Source organism: Gopherus flavomarginatus, chromosome 1 (assembly GCF_025201925.1).
Source record: "Gopherus flavomarginatus isolate rGopFla2 chromosome 1, rGopFla2.mat.asm, whole genome shotgun sequence".
In the NCBI taxonomy this organism is placed as follows: Eukaryota; Metazoa; Chordata; order Testudines; family Testudinidae; genus Gopherus; species Gopherus flavomarginatus.
This window is the reverse complement of record NC_066617.1, coordinates 249,773,519-249,791,516: the sequence shown is the minus strand read 5'-3', so window position 1 is coordinate 249,791,516 and position 17,998 is coordinate 249,773,519. Positions and strand designations below refer to the sequence as shown.

The following is a 17,998-nucleotide window of genomic DNA, read 5'->3' as shown; positions in this document are numbered from 1 at the left end:
TACTCCGGCAAGGAGGAGTGGTGGTGGATGAAGAGGTGGCAGGTCGGCAGGGACCTATATACACAGCCATGAAGGCGTAACTCCAGAGGGTTTCAGAGCTGACCCAATGTGCACTGCTAGGGGAAAACCTTTCAATGACTGTGCATGTGGCACGGGCACATCTACTTGCAATGGGTATGAACAGCACATCTCAAAGAACAGCAGTTATGAGAGATAGGTAACTGTTTTTTTTTATATTGGGAAGTATTAGTAATCTTTGAACAATGCATGTCCAGTGGAATTGTAAAAGAATTAACTTAGCAGAAGTCTAATTCCTAAAATGTAACTTTATTACATTAGGAATATCCATTCCTTTGGGATGAAAGGCACTATATGCAAGATTCTATGCTTCAAGTAGTTAAAAACCCTACAAACTAATGAAAAATAAAAAATACCTTGATTCCTTATTGTACTGTAAAATAACTTCTTTACCCTGCTCAGAAAATTAATTGGAATAATTTTATTTGTGCATTATGACTATTTTGAATGAAATCAGTGTGTATTTTTTAAGCACTGCTGTGTTTCTGTTCATTGTGTTTGGTTTTAAAATGAATTAAATTTTGCTAAAATATCTATCTTAAATTATGCTAATAAGCTGAATACACGTGTATGAGATGTGATAATAGTGATCAAAAGAAAGATCTATTAAATGTGTTCCAAATTGTAAGAAACCGTGATTTTCAGTGTGACTTTTTTGATGCATATAGTTAAAAATGCAAAAATTCCGTTCATCTGTTAAATTATGGATGGGGTCTGTTTTATTTCTGTGATTGAAAATGATATCTTTTCCAATAGATTACACTAACTGTAGCAGAAACTAGCACAATTTCCTGTGTCTTAGTCTTTTTTTTTGCCGAGGGGGGAGGGAAGAAATGAATTATGTGGAACCTCTTAATTCTTGCTGATCTCAGTGAGGATCAAAGGTATTTTAAGTGTTGGGTGCTTACTGTGGAACTCGTTCAACATATGACTTCGGAATATGAGAAATTTTTTGTATCACTATCTCATCCTGTCAAGATGATGTTGACTGTGTTGGCATCTCACTTCTTGATATTGAGACCGAAGGACAAACCAAATAACCAGGACTTGAACAATGAAGTTGAAGAATTTGTTAGTACATAGGAACACATGACAGCACAGTCCATTGAGCAACAAGTACGAATGCTGGTTAAATTAGTAGTGAGATGAAAAAAATCAAATGAGACTTTTTAAAAATGGAAAAAAAAAGAAACCCAAGCTACAATGAAATAAAGAAATAATTGGCAGCATTTAAGCTGCAAGAATTATTTCCACACAAAACATGTACTTAATTACCCTTAACAGCTGTAGCTGAGGCATAGAGAGAACCATATGCTTCCCTTGACATGAACTCCTTAATAGTCTGGATTTTCTGATGCTTTGTTTTCATACAGTGATATGTCCTATAAATGGTTGGCCCACCACCTCTCTCATTAGGAGATAGAGAAGAGCGTGAGGCCTTGAGGTTTATAATTTAAAAAAAATAGCAAGCTTTCTAAATTTATGTCCTTTCTGTTTTGTACTATGAATATGTAATGGTACATAGGAAATCAGTCACATCGGAAGAGATTAAAACCTGTTCCCATTTATTCTATCCAGCTGTAAAAAACAAACACTCTTAAATAGATGTGCAACTGTGCCATTATTAGTGTTAGGCTGCTTTAAACACTATAACAGTTTCACAGCTATCCGATCAAATTTCTGCTATAATATAAAGGTAAGTTACAAGTCACGCTTTTTTTTTTTAAACCTTCCAAATCTTAATGCAGAGATCACTTCAAATGCTTTAATGTTCATTGGCCCTCCCAAGTATGGATGGGGTGTTAGGGCTTGTCTACAATTGAAACACTATAGTGGCATAGCTGCAGCTGTTCCGCTGTAGTGTTTCAGTATAGACACTGCCTACACTGATGGGAGGGGTTTTCCCATCAGCATAGGTAATCCACCTCCTTGAGAGGCTGTAGCTAGGTCAGCAGAAGATTTCTTCCATCAGCCTAGCACTGTCTACATTGGGACTTAGGTTGGCTTAACTATGTTGCTCAGTAAAAGCGGCATGACATGCATCCGATGAAGTGGGTTTTCACCCACGAAAGCTCATGCTCCAAAATGTCTGTTAGTCTATAAAGTGCCACAGGACTCTGCTGCTTTTACAGATCCAGACTAACACAGCTACCCCTCTGATACTTGATATGTTGCCCAGGGGGGTGGATTTTTCACACCCCTGAGAGACATAGCTGGGTTGATCTAATTTTCTGATGTAAATCAGACCTATGAAACAGAACCTTTAGTGACATTAATTGTCAGCAGTGAGACGAAATTGCAAGAATTATGGTGAAGATTTGGCTTTTTACCGATTGGTGCTGATCAAGGTTTTGTCCTGTCTGCACTCCAGGTAAACTGTTTTTTCATCTTTGGTTCAGGAGGATTTGTTGCTCACAATTATCAGTTGTTCAGTGTCTTAGTGTGTCTGTGTGTCCTGTATTTAGCCTCAGTAAACAGGGTTTGCAATATATAAAAGAATCTTTAAAAAAAGTACCCTGTTGATTGGACCCTGATGTAAATGAGAATAGTACAGTATTTAAATAATTAAATTATCAGAATTTGGGAGTAAAATAACAAGTAGCTTGCTGTTACTTTTTTCCTTATTTGGCAGGTAACTAGGGTCTCCTCATTTCATAGAATGTTCCTTTTTTGAGAACATATTTTAAATACCTTTAGTGCATATTAATCTTCATTTCAGGCATAAGCAGGATATAAGTGCAACTCACTATCTGAAAAACACTTCCTACTTCCTTCTACAAGTGATAACTAAGTGTTGGACTGGCAGCTTCCTGTGCAAAGTAAACCTCAAAAAACAATTAGAAATTGTGTAAACTATAACATGCTTCATGATTACATTTTGATTCAGTTGCCAATTCTATGAGTAATTATAATGGAGAAACTACTCTTGGAATTGATTGTAACTGAGAATTCTTTTGTGTGTCCACACAGTTCTATTGTGGGGTTTCCATTTGCCTTGAAACTAGTGGGCAGAACCAAATCTGCACCTCAGGTGGGAGCTGTGCCTTCAATTGAAAATGAGGATGATAATACTCATTTTTCTTTAAGTGATTTGTGATCTATGGATGAAAAGTGCAATTTAAGATTTCAGTGTTGTAAAAGGAAGCTACTTGCCTGTTGCTTTTTTAAAATGCTGCTTGACTTGGGTCAGGAAATCCTCTGTGAAAGAATTTTTGAGGTCACTGCAGAAGGATTTTGAGTCAAGGACATGTTCCTAAATTTGGATTTGAGTCTTAGAATTTTTACCACCCTGCTTGAGCGATTACTTTGGTTTTTGTGTGTTAATTGAAAACCTGACTGCTACATTTTTGCATCTGTTCCTGAAAGCAGAACTTCCCTATGAACTTGTTTAATTTGGGTCCTTAAATTATTGTTGAAGAGTGATCAGTGTGTGAACTTACTTTCTATATGTCCTTCACAGTCAGACGCAACAGCTTCAGTTAGACAGCAAGAAAATCAAGTCAAGGGTGCAATTTGAACAAGGTCTAATCTTCTAGAAAATCTTTTTTGTTTATCTAATATTTGGAAACAACTTGTCATATTTCTATTTTGACTGACAATCAAATTTTTTTTAGTATATTGAATTAAAGATGTCAAGGAAAATGATTAACAAATTCAAGTCTGTGTGTTGTCTTTTTACGAATAAAATATGAAAAGTCTGCCAAATCTGTATGAACTTTCAGAGTGACACTCATTAGTTCCTAGCTCAGTATATATGATAAATCAAGCCATTTCATGTTTCCATTAATTTTCTTATCTTCTGTGTCAATGAAATTGTGACTCTAATCATTTTAGAATTCTACAGGAAAATTGTACAGATTGTGAGGGCATATCCTATTTTTATACTCTATTTCTATTCCTTTGTTTCATGATTAAATAGAATCTCTGTTGGGACAGTTTTTAGGAATGTTTTCATATAGTTCAAGCCTAAAATTTGGAGTTTGTAATAGAGATGTTTAACCAACTCTTATTAAAAGGAATGTTTTTATTCAAGCAATTTTAAAAGATTCAGTGAAAATGATTTTTGTTTTCTTTTAAATATTCCCTTATAATGGGAGTTGAAGTGGTTAGCACCTTGTAAAATCAAGCTCCAAAGTTTTCAGCTCAGACATTTCAGCACTGCGCTAATGCATGCAAACCAGAAAGTAGGGTGGAGGTGGAAAACAAACTAAACCAAGAGTGAGTGGATTGTATTTATTGGCCAAGATGATTTAAAGTGCAAAAAGTAAAGTAGATGTTAAAATTCTTTCCTTTTTTAATCTGGGTTTGAAAAATCCACTCCCTTGTGATGAGTAGGAATCTTTCCCAAAAACTGAAGCATTGTGAATGATAGATCAGAAGTAATTACTACCACTCTTCCACCAGCAATGAGGCTAAGGGATGATTTACACTACAGGTTATGTTGGTATAACTTATGTCACTCAGGGGTGTGAATAAGCCACACCCTTGAACAACGTAAGTTATACTGACCTAAATGTTGGTGTGGACAGTACTATGTTAGTGAGAGAGCTGTTCCCACTGACATATATACTGTTGCAGAGGTGGTTTTATTAAGATGGGAGAGCTCTCTCTCATCGGCATAGAGCTCCTTCATCTGTGCCTCATTCAGACTGTGGCCGGGCAGGCCCCCCATCATAAGCCTGAGGCTGCCAGGAGTGCACCTCCAGCTACGGAGTCTGAAACCAAAAGTGGTACCACCACTATGGATGCCGTGCTGGGGCCTAGTCATGAGATAAGCAAGCATGCACATAAGAATGGCAGTAAGTCTTCCTCTAAACGTAAGAAAGGAGAGACTCCTTCAACAAGTACCAGTTGTGGGGAGGGAGGGAGCTCTAATGCACACAAGCACAGAAAGAAGCCATCTAAATTGACAGATCTGCCAGTACCAGGTACAGACATGCACACATTGACATCCCTCAGAGTTACAGAGCCATCCATTCCAGGGAAGACGGTTGCTCAAAGACTAGTTCTGGGGACTGAAAGAGTACCCTTGACTCTGGGGAGGTCAGGAAAAGCACCAGAGCCCTAGGAAGTGTTTGCCCTGGGAGAGTCGAGGTCTCCATGCCTTCTGGGATCTCAATCTCCAGAGAGACTTTATCTCCGGGACAGGACATGCCACATCTGATGCACTCCTCACTACCCTCCCCGCTCCAATTGTTTATATGATTCTGATGATACTGCCAATGGAACAGACCTCTGAATTTTCATCTTCTGAGGAATTGCATTAGGGACAGGGACCGTTCATCCTTTCCCACTACTATGAGTGCCAACAGAGGCCTTCTACATCGTAGCAGTATCCTCCACACTAGTTCGATTTTTCTGTTATTTCTCCCCTCTCCCAATTCGCTTGTGGTCTGGGCAGCCATGGAATGGGCTAGGCAATAGCACCCACACTCTATCCCATCCGACAGGGAGGGCAAGCAGCTGAACCTTTTAGACCACAAGGTCTTTTCCTCCGTCAGCCTTCAATTCAGGATTTCTCATTTTCAGACATTACTGGACACATACGATTTCTTGAATTACAGTAAATTGGAGGACTTTGCCAAAAAAACCCATCCACAACAGGACCAGGCCAGCTTCCAAGCAGTAATTGAGGAGGGAAACTAGTAGCAAGGACAATGGCACCAATCATTCCTGGACACGACAGATATCTTATTGCACTCAATGGCCACAGGCATTGTCATGAAGAGGGAGTTGTGGCTCCATTCCTCTGGTTTTCCCAAGGAGATAGAAAATACCATCAAAGACCACTCGTTTGATTAATCCCATCTTTTCAACCAGAAAACAGACAATTCTCTCCACATGCTCAAGGATTCACGAGCTACACTCCATTCCTTGGTTATTTACACACCTGTGCCAAAACATTAATTCTACTGCCTGTAGCCCACACTGCGTTACAGAACCTCCCAGTTTTTCCATCAGAAGCCTCATGAGCCACCATGGAAGCATCAAAAGACTCAAAGATATCATCCTCAAGGCCTGTCTTCTCTGGCTTCCTCTTCCCAGATGCGACCCCTGTGATAGAGGTATTTCTAAGGAACCATAGAGAGCCGCCAACCACCTTGCCTGCTGCCATACAACCACCTTTGGGGGTCATCTAGCACTCTTTTTACCTGCTTGGAGTGCAATAACAATGGCCATGTGGGTGCTGAATGTCATCCACTATGGCTGTACAGTTGAGCTCATCATCGCAATCTCATGCACAACGCCCTCCCTGATCCCTCTACAGGGACCACTCTCATGACAGCATCCTCACCCTAGGGATGGACTCCTTACTACAAAGAGGGGTGATAGAGTGAGTTCCTCTAGACTATCAGGGAGGGGGTTCTATGTCAGCACCTTCACTTGCCTCCACCTTCAGTGCCTACAGATGTGGCACCAGAGAGTTTACTCACTCATGCACCATGCCATGAACTTTATGCTGATAGTTCCCTCTGTCGTAGTCTTTCCCTCCAGTGGTTGATGGACCTGCAACAAGTTTGTGGGGGGTACCCTTTCTCTCATCCTCCCCGGACAAGATGATCATCACCGAGGGATCCATGGTAGGATGGGGAGCATAGATGGGATATCACATGACACAGGGAACATGAACCTCTTGGGAGTCTAGGATGCACATCAATATTTTGGAACTCTGGACTGTAAGGAAGGCATGCCAATCATTTCTCCCATCCATCGATTCCCATGATGTTGTTATCATTTTGGATGACACCACCACTGTTTACTACATCAATAAACAAGGGGGCATCACCCACCAGATCCTGCTATCTTTAGCCTATCTCCCGACCACTCAGAATATGATCGCAGATTCTCTCAGTGGCGGTTTGTCATCAATTACGAGTGGGAACTCTACGACATTATAGTATATGACATCTTTGACCAATAGGAGACTCTGACCAGGGAGCTCGTTGCCTCCTTTGCCAACAACAGATGCTCTGGGTGGGCAGGGGGGATATTGGTCCCATCCTCAATGCGATGCACTCATACTCCGCTAATTGGAGCAGATCAACTACACCTTTCCCCCCTCTGCCATTCCTGCCACAAGTACTAGACAAGATCGGATGGAAGAGAGCAATGCTCATCCTAATTGCCACATGCTGGCCCAGACAGTTCTGGTTTCCCAACCTCTTCATGTCAGCCTGTCCCCCAATTCCCATCCCCAGTTTCCCTGAGCCGCTGATGCAGCACCATGGCAGGATCAGACATCCCGATCCACAGACGCTTCACACCTCAGAGCATGGTATTTGGATGGGAATCTTCTCGTTGACATTCTCATAAATAAACTAGGGAAAGGCAGCCTAGATGATAGGTGCAAAACTGGTTGGAAAACCGTTCCCAGAAAGTAGTTTAATTGTTGAGTCATACTGGAAGGGCATAACGAGTGGAGTCCTGCAGGGATCAGTTCTGGGTCTGGTTCTGTTCAATATCTTCAATGATTTAGGTAATGGCATAGAGAGTACAATTATAAAGTTTGCGGACGATACCAAGCTGGGAGGGGTTGCAAGTGCTGGAGAAATGGTCTGAAGTAAATAGGATGAAATTCAATAAAAACAAATGCAAAGTACTCCATTTAGGTAGGAACAATCAGTTGCACACATACAAAATGGGAAATGGAAGGAGTACTGCAGAAAGGGATCGAGGGGTCATAGTGGACCACAAGCTAAATATGAGTCAACAGTGTAACACTGTTGCAAAAATAGTGAACATCATTCTGGGATGTGTTAGCAGGAGTGTTGTAAGCAAGACATGAGAAGTAATTCTTCCGTTCTACTCCACACTGATTAGGCCTCTATTGTGTCCAGTTCTGGGCACCACATTTCAGGAAAGATGTGGACAAATTGGAGAAAGTCCAGAGAAGAGCAACAAAAATGATTAAAGGTCTGGAAAACATGACCTATGGGGGAAGATTGAAAAGACTGGGTTTGTTTAGTCTAGAAAAGAGGAGACTGAGAGGGCACAGAACAGTTTTTTCAAGTATGTAAGAAGTTGTTATAAGGAGGAGGAAGAAAAATTGTTTTTCTTAACCTCTGAGGATAGGACAAGAAGCAATGGGCTTAAAATACAGCAAGGGAGGTTTAGGTTGGAAATTAGGAAAAACTTCCTGTCAGGGTGCTTAAGCACTGGAATAAATTGCCTAGAGAGGTTGTGGAATCTCCATCATGGGAGATTTTTAAGAGCAGGTTAGACAAATATCTGTCAGGAATGGTTTAGATAATTAGTCCTGCCACAAGTGCAGGGGACTGGACTAGATGACCTCTCAAGGTCCATTCCAGTTCTTTGATTCTAGGACAGGCATGTTCATCAGAAGTGCAAAACATCCTCTCCAGCAGCAGGAAAGAGTCTACAAGGCGTTCCTCCTGGGCCCAACAGAAGGGACTTTCCCAGAAGAGCTGGAGATTCCCCTCCTTTTGGATTACCTCCTATCTTAGAAGGCATTGGGTCTCTCACTCAGCTCTCTCAAGGTACATGTGGTGGTAGTAAATGCTTTTCACTTCAGGGTAGGGGAGACAAAAATGGGTCTGTCTGGTTGTTTATTTTTTTTCTTTTTTGTGGCTCGGGTTCTGTAATTTCTGTATTGGAGTGTTGCTCTTTTAAGACTTCTGAAAGCATGCTCCACACCTGGTCCCTCTTAGATTTTGGAAGGCACTTCAGATTCTTAAGCCTTGGGTCGAATGATGTAGCTATCTTTAGAAATATCATATTGGTACCTTCTTTGCGTTTTGTCAAATCTGCAATGAAAATTTTCTTAAATTGAACAACATATGCTGGGTTGTCGTCCAAGACTGCCAGAACACGAAATACATAGCAGAATGCAGGTAAAACCACAGAGAAGGAGACATACAATTCTCCCTCGAGGAGGTCTGTCACAGACCTGCTGAGCTTTAGTAGTGTTTCTACCTTCAGTTTTTCAAAATCATTACTTGTTGGCACTGATAGATAGTGTTTTGAAGAGCTAAGGTGGCTGTGATAGTGGCTTTATTTCTAAGCAGGTGCTGAACCATACCTATTGTGGAGTTCCATCTGGTTGAAATATCTTGTACAAGAGGTTCTTGTTTCTGTCCATTTGCAGCTTGTTGTATTTCTAGCTCTGTACTATTAGCTGGACTGTGTTTTGAAATGGCCAACAAGTTTTCTATATTTTGCCAGCAGGTTTTCAAAACCAGTGAGTGCTACTGTCATGGATTGCTGCAGACTGAGTGACGCACATCGTTTTCAAAAGGCAAATGACTGGCTGCTGCTATTATTATTATTATTATTATGTGCACTGTCAGTACTAATTATTGTTACCTTTTCTTTCTTTGGCAACATCCAGGAAACGCTCTGCACAAGTTTCAGCATAATGTCTCTCTTCAGTATGTGTTTCTGTTAAAGCAAACGACTGCAGTCTCCATGCAGCATGAATCAGGTGTACCGTGACTCTAAGATAGCTGTGATTGCTCAAGGATCTCCAGTGATCACCAATCAAAGCAACAGCTGGTGCATTTTTCAGAAGTTCCAACTTTGTAGTCTTCCTGTCGTGATACAGGTCATGTATTTGGGTTGCAAATGGTTACCTGTGAGGGCAAATTGCATGACTGTTCGGAAGATGCAGTTTGAATAACATCTTTTAGTGCTCTGACGTTTACAGTGTTGCGTGGTCTGCAGTCCATAGCGACCCACTTTGCAGTAGCACTGATTAAGTTGTTGTACTTCGTTTGATTCGTGGGCTTGTAGCAATCCTGAAACTCCGTAAGCGTACTCTGTCACAGCTGGCGAGATTCATTTGTGTCGGTGGGCTATCTGTAGTTCAAGAACTGGAGGTGAAAGCATGTTTAGGGCATAGGTGGTATGCAGACTTGAGCTACTTTGATGGTATTGGATCTCAACCTTGCAATAGCTATAGATAACAGTCTTTTTATCCAGAGAACCATCTGTGAGTTTTTAAAAATAAACTTCCCATTCAAAAGACCTGAACTTTTGCTGCTCTACTCCATTAACTTTTTCTGATATTTAATCACTCTCGAACATAATAGAACTGTGCCAGTGTCTGCCAAGCAATGAAGTACAGTAAGTGAAGAGGGCCAAAACAGAGGTGTGTGATTAACACTTGTTAAAAAAAAAACACATTAATTTGTTTTGCATTAATCACTTGTGTTAACTGCGATTAATTGACAACCCTAGTGTTTTTTGTTTTTTTAAATTGAACTGACAGTTAAGCCCCAGCTGTATCCCAGGGCTACATTTGTTTTAAGGCAGATCTCCTCAGTTTCGTTTTCCCTTCTGAGATGTTTGTATCAGCTGGTGCCCCTGCAGACTTCATAGAGTGAGCTGGGCATAGAAAAGCCAGAGACAAAAGGAAGGCCCAGTTTTTCACCCCATTACTAAGCATTGCAGTGGGGATCTTGGCTGGCTCGGTGAGCAGAGTGCAGTTTACCACTCAGAGCCCAGTCCAGATGGAATTATCTCGTACCCTCCCCAAGGCAGGAAAGGAGGATGAGTGGCTAGTACTGGTAGACAGTGTACAGGCATTGTCTCAGCAGCCCAGTCTGGGTTGGCTTGCTTCAGCTCTGCTCCCCTGGCCAAGAAAGGAGTCGGGCAGGATTGGAAAAGAGCAGGCTCCAGGCATAAACAGCTTCCCTTTCCTCATCTCCATGAGGAGAAAGATGCCAGGAGAGAATCTCACTGGATAGAAGATCAGGTCCCTAGAGCCCACACCTTGATTTTAGTGTCCACATAATTTTAAGCTGAAGTGTTTGGTTTTGTATGTATGCACAAAACTTAAAATTTGACTTTGGCTGGATTAATGGGAGTGGTTATACTGACAGTCAACAATAGTTTGCTTTTTTTTAAGAGTGTTTGAGTACATTGTGCAATATACCCTATATCCAGTATCATAACTGGAGGTATGGATGTCACCAGAAAAAAACAGGTGCACAACTCACAAACACATACGTGAATGTTCTCTCATTAAATGAAAGAGAAGAAAACACCAGAGCATTTTGAAGCTTTTTATGGGGGTTTTTGTGTGGAGGGATGAGGGCGGCAGAGACCTGGCTCTGCACACTCACCCACCTCCCAAAAAATGAAAACAACAAAAACCTGAATGCAGCCTATTACATCTATCCTGTTTAAAGCTGTATGTATCTGTTTGTAAATCTAACTTGCGTCCTTTTGTAAATGTATACAAGCAATTCCAAGCCCAGCAAATGTTACAGATTTTCAAGTGTGAGGCTGCTCTTGTGTTCTGGTATGGAAACTGGCAGAACCTTATTAAATAGCTTCTGTTCTAACATGTTGTGTAGGCTATAACAATAAAATACTTTGAACAGAGTCAGCAATAAAATAGAACCTGCTAATTAGCACTAATGATTTGAGACCCATTGCAAACTAATTTGTGAATTGGGTAGTAAGGACCCCGTTCCTTCTCTAATTTAAATCAGTGGAAAAACTACCATTGACTTCAATTGGAGCAGCAGTTGATCCTAAATTAATAAATAGATTAAAAAAAATCTAATGCCAAATCACAAAATATGGTTCATTCATTTGATGTATTTCAGTTTCAGTATTTAGACTGTCATAGTATATTGTCTAATAGGGCTGTTAATTAATCGCAGTTAACTCTCATGATTAACTCAAAAAATTAATTGCCGTTTTAATTGCACTGTTAAACAATAGAATACCAATTGAAATTTATTAAATATTTTGGATGTTTTTCTACATTATCATATATATTGTGTGACAAACCCAGACCAGTGGGGTACAGGAGTCTGGTAGTGGGCAAATATACTGGTCACTGGATGAGTAGTTTTCTGTTCCCTGAGTGACCAGAGCAGGGGCTGCACTGGAGTAATCAGGAACCTGCTAGAACCACTTAAGACAGACACACTGATTAGATCACCTGCAGCCAATCAAGGCAGGCTAATCAGGGCATCTGGGTTTAAAAAGGAGCTCACTCCAGTCAGGCGTGGAGGAGCCAGAGGAGAGGAAGTGCGTGTGAGGAGCTGGGAGCAAGACGCACAAGGAGCTGAGAGTGAGAGGCTGTGCTGCTGGAGGACTTGGAATACAAGTGTTATCAGACACCAGGAGGAAGGTCCTGTGGTGAGGATAAAGAAAGTGTTTGGAGGAGGCCATGGGGAAGTAGCCCAGGGAGTTGTAGCTGTCATGCAGCTATTACAAGAGGCACTATAGACAGCTGCAATCCACAGGGCCCTGGGCTGGAACCCGGAGTAGAGGTTCCCCCCAAACCTCCCAACTCCTGATCAGACACAGGAGGAGTTGATCCAGACTGTGGGGAAGATCACTGAGGTAAGCAAATCTGCCAATAAGCGCAGGACCCACAAAGGTAGAGGAGGAACTTTGTCACAATTGTATTCTATGTTGTAATTGAAATCGAAGTGTATATTTTTTATTACAAATATTTGCACTGTAGAAATGATAAACAGAAGAAAATAGTATTTTTCAGTTCACCTAATACAAGTACTGTAGTGCAATCTCTTTATCATTAAAGTTGAACTTACAAATGTAGAACTGAGTACAAAAAACTGCATTCAAAAATAAAACAATGTAAAGTTTTAGAGCCTGCAAGTCCACTCAGTCCTACTTCTTATTCAGCCGCTTGCTAAGACAGACATGTTTATTTACATTTGCAGGAGATAATGCTGCCATCTTCTTGTTTACAGTGTCATCTGAAAGTGAGAACAGGTGTTCGCATGGCATTATTGTAGCTGGCATCACAAGGTATTTATATGCCAGGTGCGCTAAAGATTCACATGTCCCTTCATGCTTCAGCCACCATTACAGGGGACATGCGTCCATGTTGATGACAGGTTCTGCTTGATAACAATCCAAAGCAGTGCAGACCGCCACATGTTCATTTTCACTGTCTGAGTCAGAACCCACCAGTGGAAGGTTGATTTTCTTTTTTGGCCGTTTGGGTTCTTTAGGTTCTACATTGGACCGTTGCTCTTTTAGGACATCTGAAAGCATGCTTCACACCCTGACCCTCTCAGATTTTGGAAGGCACTTCAGATTCTTAAACCTTGGGTCAGTTAGAAATCTCACATTGGTACCTTCTTTGCGTTTTTTGTGAAATCTACAGTGAAAGTGTTAAAACGAACATGTGCTGGGTCATCATCTGAGACTGTTATATATGGCAGAATATGGGTAAAATAGAACAGGGGACATACAGTTTTCCCCCAAGGAGTTCAGTCATGAATCTAATTAACACTTTTTTTTTTCAATTATCATCAGCATAGAAGCATGTCGTTTGGAATGGTGGCCGAAGCATGAAGGGCCATATGATTGTTTAGCATATGTGGCACGTAAATACCTTGCAATGCCAGCTACAAAAGTGCCATGCAAATGCCTGTTCTCACTTTCTGGTGACATTGTAAATAAGAAGAAGGCAGCATTATCTCCTTTAAATGTAAACAAACTTGTTTGTCTTAGCCATTGGCTGAATAAGAAGTAGGACTGAGTGGACTTGCAGGCTCTAAAATTTTACATTGTTTTATTTTTGAATGCAGGGTTTTTTTGTACCTAATTCTATATTTATAAGTTCAACTTTCATGATAAAGAGATTGCACTACAGTGCTTGTATTAGGTGAATTGAAAAACACTTTCTTTTGGTTCTTTTTACAGTACAAATACTTGTAATCAAAAATAAATATAAAGTGAGCACTGTACAGTTTTTATTCTGTGTTGTAACTGAAATCAATATATTTGAAAATGTAGAAAACATCCAAAAATATTTAAATAAATGGTATACTATTATTAATAGTGCAATTAATCACACAATCAATAATTTTTTTAATCTCTTGACAGCCCTTGTTTTTAATAAATATATTTTTGTAAAAAATAGTGAAGACTTAATTCAAGACCTCAGTACAGAAATGTCTGTTCTTAAATCTTTGTTGAGAAATAGGGAGAGACCCCATCTTTTGGGGGTAACTATTTTAGGAATACAGTAACTCCTCACTTAGTCATCCCGGTTAATGTTGTTTCATTCTTATGTCGCTGAGCTTTTAGAGAACATGCTTGTTTAAAGTTGCACAGTGCTCCCTTATAACATTGTTTGGCAGTCACCTGCTTTGTCCACTGCTTGCAGAAAGCACAACCTGTTGGAGCTAGCTGGTGAGGTCTTGGAATCAGGGTTGACCGGCTGCACCCCTAAGTTCCCTGTGCAGCAGCTGCCCAGTAGGCTATCAATTTCTGGGCAGCTCAACTGTCCTTCCCCCCCCCCCCCGCCCACTGTCGTGTGTTGCTTCTGCCCTCTGCCTTAGAGCTCCTCCTGGGAGCCTCCTGCTTGCTGGGCAGAGGTGAGGGTGAAGACGGTTGCTAATGTCAGGGTGCCAATCTCTCCCCCCTCTCCTGTACCTTATCTCCACGGGGCGGGGGGGGAGGAGGGACACCACAGGGCTCAGGATGGACGGAGCTTGCTGGCAGCAGCTGCTGTCTCAACTTGCGTATCTACTTAAAAAGGCAATGTACTTAGAGCGGGGTCAGCATACTTAAAGGGACGATGCGTATCTGTCTCTGTCTGTCTGTTTCTGTCTCTCTCACACACAAACACGGTGTGTGTCTCTGTCTCTCTCTGCCATGCTGTCTCTCCTCCCTTCATGCTGCCTTGTAGAGTGTGAGGCTACATTAACAACAATGTGTTAACCCTTGAGGGCTCAGCCGAGTGCTAGTTCATCATTTTAGCAGTAAGACATTCACTGGGAAATATCCCAGTCTCTGACTTCACAATAGAGTGGCTGGGTCATTACACATATTGAATCTATTTCCCCATGTTAAGTATCCTCACACCTTCTTGTCAATTGTCTAAAATGGGCCATCTTGATTATCACTACAGAAGTTTTTTCTCCTGCTGATAAAACCTCATCTTAATGAATTAGCCTGTTACAGTTCGTATGGCTACTTCCATCTTTTCATGTTCTCTGTATGTATATATATTTCTTACTGTATGTTCCAGTCTGTGTCTGAAGTGGGCTGTAGCCCACGAAAGCTTATGCTCAAATAAATTTGTTAGTCTCTAAGGTGCTACAAGTACTCCTGTTCTTTTTGTACTAAAGCACTGAGACTTTCCTGGGTTTTTTTTTTAGAATATGAACAAAAAATCTTCGTGATTACAATAAAATTATACTTGGAAAATATCTAACGTCTTTAAAAATCTGTTTCAGCTAACTGGTGATCAAACACACTAAATGCCCTAATCATAATTGTTTTGTTACATGGCATAACAATAGGGCAGAGTTAAAGTTGCTTTGATGCTTGAACTTTGCATTCTCATATTTTAACTGGGACTGTGAATTAATCGCAGTTAACTCAAGCGATTAACTCAAAACAAATTAAGTCAATTTAAAAAATTAACCGCACTGTTAATAATAGAATACCAAATGAAATGTATTAATATTTTTGGATGTTTTCTATATTTTCAACTATGCTGATTTCAATTACAACACACAACACAAAGTATACAGTTCTCACTTTATATTGTCTTTGATTACAAATATTTGCACTGTAAAAAAGATAAACAAAATAATAATTTTCAGTTCACCTCATAGAAGTACTGAAGTGCAGTCTCTTCATCATGAAAGTGCAGTTTACAAATGTAGATTTTTTGTTGCATAACTGCACTCAAAAACAAAACAATGTAAAATTTTAAAGCCTACAGTTCCACTCAGTCCTACTTCTTGTTTAGCCAGTCACTAAGACAAATGAGTTTGTTTGCACTTACAGGTGATAATGCTGCCCTCTTCTTATTTACCATGTCACCAGAAAGTGAGAACAGGTTTTTGCGTGGCACTTCTGTAGCTGGCATTGCAAGGTATTTGCGTGCCAGATATGCTAAACATTCGTATGTCCCTTCATGCTTCAGTCAGTATTCCGGAGGACATGCTTCCATGCTGATGACACTCATGGAAAAAAAAATGGGTTAATTAAATTTGTGACTGAACTGAATATCCAAAAATATTTAAATAAATGGTATTCTGTTATTCTATTGTTGTTTAAAAGTTTGATTTAAAACTGCGATTAATCACGATTTTTTTAATCTTGTGATTAATTGTGATTAATGTATTTAATCATTTGACAGTCCTAATTTTAACATGTAATCTTAATCCTGAATTTCCTTGGTTTGTAGTGCTTGGATTTGGAATACTTATAACATGCCTGTAATATTTTTTGCTCTTAAATTACAGTTATATGCTCAACCTAAACTCCAACTCCATTTTTTCTCATGGAATAGTTCAAAACTTGAATGATTCCTTGAGTCATGATATTTGGCAGTTAGAGACTTTGTTGACAAAAAATTGTACATCAAATGTAATTCTGACTTAAAAAGAAAACGCACCAGACTTTGAAAACAAGAATGAAAAACTGGGAAAGTAATTAAACTACTAGCATCCGAAACCCCATGCTGTTGCATCGGTGTGGCAGTTGAGCCAGGTAATCCACCATCTGAGCAGTCTCCTTACAGCCAGTGAAATTGTTGCATGCAAATTAGCTGTAGAGTAAGGTGGTGATTACCTCTGATATCATGATCTAGGAGTCTTGGCATGGCATAGATACATGTCTTGGTGTTGCATGGATGTAATTTGTCAAAAAGTAAAAAGACAAAATGACATGAACTTCGATTATAACAGACCGCAAATCCCAGTAATGATTGAACTTGTTGATATTCTCATAGACTTTAAGGTCAGAAGGGACCATTATGATCATCTAGTCTGACCTCCTGCACAAAGCAGGCCACAGAATCCTACCCATCCACTTCTATAACAAACCCCTAACCTATGTCTGAGTTACTGAAGTCTTCAAATTGTGGTTTGAAGATCTCAAGCTGCAGAGAATCCTCCAGCAAGTGACCCATGCCCCACGCTGCAGAGAAAGGCGAAAAACCTCCAGGGCCTCTGCCAATCTGCCCCGGAGGAAAATTCCTTCCCGACCCCAAATATGGCGATCAGCTAAACCCTGAGCATGTGGGCAAGAATCACCAGCCAGCACCCAGGAAAGAATTCTTTGCAGTAACTCAGATCCCATCCCATATAACATCCCATCACAGACCACTGGGCATACTTACCTGCTGATAATCAAAGATCAATTCCAAAATTAGGCTATCCCATCATACCATCCCTTCCGTAAACTTATCAAGCTTAGTCTTAAAACCAGATATGTCTTTTGCCCCCACTACTCCCCTTGGAAGGCTGTTCCAGAACTTCACTCCTCTAATGGTTAGAAACCTTCGTCTAATTTCGAGTCTAAACTTCCTAGTGTCCAGTTTATACCCATTTGTTCTTGTGTCCACATTGGTACTAAGCTTAAATAATTCCTCTCCCTCCCTAATATTTCCCTCTGATATATTTATAAAGAGCAAGCATATCCCCCCTCAACCTTCTTTTGGTTAGGCTAAACAAGCCAAGCTCTTTGAGTCTCCTTTCATAGGACAGGTTTTCCATTCCTCGGATCATCCTAGTAGCCCGTCTCTGAACCTGTTCCAGTTTGAATTCATCCTTCTTAAACATGAGAGACCAGAACTGCACACAGTATTCCAGATGAGGTCTCACCAGCGCCTTATATAACGGTATTAACACCTCCTTATCTTTGCTGGAAATACCTCACCTGATGCATCCTAAAACTGCATTAGCTTTTTTAATGGCCGTATCACATTGGCGGCTCATAGTCATCCTGTGATCAACCAATACTCCAAGGTCCTTCTCCTCCTCTGTTACTTCCAACTGATGTGTCCCCAATTTATAACTAAAATTCTTATTATTAATCCCTATTATTGTCTCCATTGACTCCTCCCCTCTTCCTGTAGGACTAGCAGGTCTTCTCTTTTTCCTTGCTCTCTCTCCTTCAGCGACCACTTGCTGTGCCCCTTCTTCATTTTCCAATTCTTCAAACC

General features: G+C 40.5%; 1 protein-coding gene across 6 annotated transcripts in view; it reads left to right on the top strand.

The window, feature by feature from the left end:
- The window catches only part of MGAT4A (alpha-1,3-mannosyl-glycoprotein 4-beta-N-acetylglucosaminyltransferase A), a 144,391-nt gene that overhangs the window by 22,097 nt on the left and 104,296 nt on the right, over positions 1–17,998 (top strand). The gene's annotated exons all lie outside the window — the stretch shown is intronic.